A 3,503-nucleotide genomic window follows, 5' to 3' on the forward strand; every position below is an offset into this window, starting at 1 on the left:
CTGTGGACCTATTTGGGCGGTAAGCAAATTGGAGTGGGTCTAGGGTGTCAGGTAGGGTGGAGGTGATATGGTCCTTGACTAGTCTCTCAAAGCACTTCATGATGACGGAAGTGAGTGCTACGGGGCGGTAGTCGTTTAGCTCAGTTACCTTAGCTTTCTTGGGAACCGAAACAATGGTGGCCCTCTTGAAGCATGTGGGAACAGCAGACTGGTATAGGGATTGATTGAATATGTCCGTAAACACACCAGCCAGCTGGTCTGCGCATGCTCTGAGGGCGCGGCTGGGGATGCCGTCTGGGCCTGCAGCCTTGCGAGGGTTAACACGTTTAAATGTTTTACTCACCTCGGCTGCAGTGAAGGAGAGTTTTGGTTGCGGGCCGTGTCAGTGGCACTGTATTGTCCTCAAAGCGGGCAAAAAAGTTACTTAGTCTGCCTGGGAGCAAGGCATCCTGGTCCGTGACTGGGCTGGTTTTCTTTTTGTAATCTGTGATTGACTGTAGACCCTGCCACATACTTCTTGTGTCTGAGCCGTTGAATTGCGATTCTACTTTGTCTCTATATTGACACTTAGCTTGTTTGATTGCCTTGCGGAGGGAATAGCTACACTGTTTGTATTCATTCATGTTTCCGGTCACCTTGCCCTGATTAAAAGCAGTGGTTCGCGCTTTCAGTTTCACGCGAATGCTGCCATCAATCCACGGTTTCTGGTTTGGGAATGTTTTAATCGTTGCTATGGGAACGACATCTTCAACGCACGTTCTAATGAACTCGCTCACCGAATCAGCGTATTCGTCAATGTTGTTGTCTGACGCAATACGAAACATATCCCAGTCCACGTGATGGAAGCAGTCTTGGAGTGTGGAATCAGATTGGTCGGACCAGCGTTGAACAGACCTCAGCGCGGGAGCTTCTTGTTTTAGTTTCTGTTTGTAGGCAGGGAGCAACAAAATGGAGTCGTGGTCAGCTTTTACGAAAGGAGAGCGGGTGAGGTTCTTATATGCGTCGCAGAAGTTAGAATAGCAATGATCCAAGGTTTTGCCAGCCCTGGTTGCGCAATCGGTATGCTGATACAATTTAGGGAGTCTTGTTTTCAGATAAGCCTTGTTAAAATCCCCAGCTAGATTGAATGCTGCCTCAGGATATGTGGATTCCAGTTTGCAAAGAGTCAAATAAAGTTTGTTCAGAGCCATCGATGTGTCTGCTTGGGGAGGAATATATACGGCTGTGATTATAATAGAAGAGAATTCCCTTGGTAGATAATACGGTCGACATTTGATTGTGAGGAATTCTAAATCAGGTGAACAGAAGGACTTGAGTTCCTGTATGTTGTTGTGACCACACCACGTCTCGTTAACCATAAAGCATACGCCGACGCCCCTCTTCTTACCAGAAAGATGTTTGTTTCTGTCGGCGCGATGCGTGGAGAAACCAGCTGGCTGCACCGACTCCGATAGCATCTCTCCGGTGAGCCATGTTTCCGAGTGCAGGCACAGCTAGGATTCAAATCCATGGTCTTCTGAATCACCAGCTATGCCTGACACGTCAGCAATGCAGGGGACAAGCCTGCTCGAAAGTCCAAGCGGAGGGCTGTTTGCGAAGTGAGTTGGTGCTTCGGCAGAGAAAAGAATCGAACAACGTGGGGCTCAACCCACGGCCCTGAGATTAAGAGTCTCATTCTCCAACGAATCAGCCACTCAGGAACCTCAACGGTAATATTGACTTGGTCAGAATATCGTACAGCTCCGTTTGTGGAAAATGTGGTCATCAGTGAGAGTGTTGTTAGTGGATCCTGTGGTGCAATCGGTTAGCGTATTGTGTTTATACAGTAATATATAGCAAATTGATGACAAGGTTGTGAGTTCAAGCCCGACCAGGAGCAAGTATTCTTCTTGAACCCTGTCTATTTCTTGTCCAGAAAAGGAGCATTTATTCAATACACTTAGGAGGACGTTTCAAAATGAATTGGTATGTCATTGAGATAACAGGTCAGAGTGCAGGCACAGCTAGGATTCAAATCCATAGTCTTCTGAATCACCAGCTATGCCTGACATGTCAGCAATGCAGGGTGGCAAGCCTGCTCGGAAATCCAAGCGGTTGGCTGTTTGAGTAGTGAGTTGGTACTTCGGCAGAGAAAATAATCGACCTACGCGGGGCTCAACCCACGTCCCTGAGATTAAGTCTCATGCTCTACCGACTGAGCTAGCCAGGTACATCAATTGTAGTACTGACTTGGACCGAATACCGTACAGCTCCGTTTGTGCAAAGTATGGTGATCAGTAAGCATGCTTTGCATAGCTCCTGTGGCGCAGTCGGTTAGCGCGTGGTACTTATACAGCAGTATGCAACGAAGCAATGCCGAGGTTGTGAGTTCGAGCCTCACCAGGAGCAAGTGCTTTTCTTGAACCCTCTACCTGTCTATTTCTTGTCTAGAAAAATAGGATTTATTCAATCTATTTCATAAGGAACTGGTATGTCATTGAGATTAAGAGTCTCATGCTCTACCGACTGAGCTAGCCAGGTACCTCAATGACAATATTGTATTGGTCCGAATATCATACAGCTCCGTTTGTGCAAAATATGGTGATCAGTGAGAGTGTTGTTAATGGATACTGTGGTGTAATCTGTGAGCGTGTTGTACTTATACAGCAGTATACAGCAATTAGATGACAGGCAGGTCAATTGTAGTACTGACTTGGACTGAATATCGTACAGATCTGTTGGTGCAAAATATGGTGATCAGTAAGCATGCTTTGCATAGCTCCTGTGGTTCAGTCGGTTTGCGCCTGGTACTTATACAGCAGTATGCAGCGCAGCAAATGCCGAGGTTGTGGGTTTGAGCCTCCCCAGGAGCAACTTTTTTTCTTGAACCCTCTGCCTGTCTATTTCTTGTCCAGAAAAAGAGGATTTATTCAATCTATTTCATAAGTAATTGGTAAGTCATTGCGATAACAGGTCAGAGTGCAGGGACAGCTACTATTCAAAAGTATAGTCTTCTGCATTACCAGCAATGCCTGACACATCAGCAATGCAGGATGGCAAGCCTGCTCGAAAATCCAAGCGGTTGGCTGTTCGCGAAGTGAGTTGGTACTTTGGCAGAGAAAATAATCACCCAACGTGGGGCTCGAACCCACGACCCTGAGATTAAGAGTCTCATGCTCTACCGACTGAGCTAGCCAGGTACCTCAGTGGTAATCTTGTATTGGTCCGAATATCGTACAGCTCCGTTTGTGCAAAATATGGTGATCAGTGAGAGTGTTGTTAATGGATACTGTGGTGTAATCTGTGAGCGTGTTGTACTTATACAGCAGTATACAGCAATTAGATGACAATGTTGTGCGTTCAAGTTCCACCAGGAGCAAGTATTCTTCTTGAACCCTCTCCCTGTCTATTTCTTGTCCAGAAAAAGACCATTTATTCAATCTATTTCATAAGTAATTGGTATGTCATTGAGATAACAGATCAGACTACAGGCACAGCTACGATTCAAGTCCATAGTCTTCTGT

General features: G+C 46.1%; 1 non-coding gene across 1 annotated transcript; it reads left to right on the forward strand.

The window, feature by feature from the left end:
• Window positions 1-2,294: 2,294 nt before the first annotated feature.
• Window positions 2,295-2,388, forward strand: trnai-uau (transfer RNA isoleucine (anticodon UAU)). The gene is made up of 2 exons: window positions 2,295-2,332; window positions 2,353-2,388. It is a non-coding gene; the product is annotated as a tRNA-Ile (tRNA).
• Window positions 2,389-3,503: the final 1,115 nt, after the last annotated feature.

Source organism: Oncorhynchus mykiss, chromosome 20 (genome assembly GCF_057628025.1).
Source record: "Oncorhynchus mykiss isolate SJ-2025 chromosome 20, ASM5762802v1, whole genome shotgun sequence".
NCBI classification, from domain to species: Eukaryota; Metazoa; Chordata; class Actinopteri; order Salmoniformes; family Salmonidae; genus Oncorhynchus; species Oncorhynchus mykiss.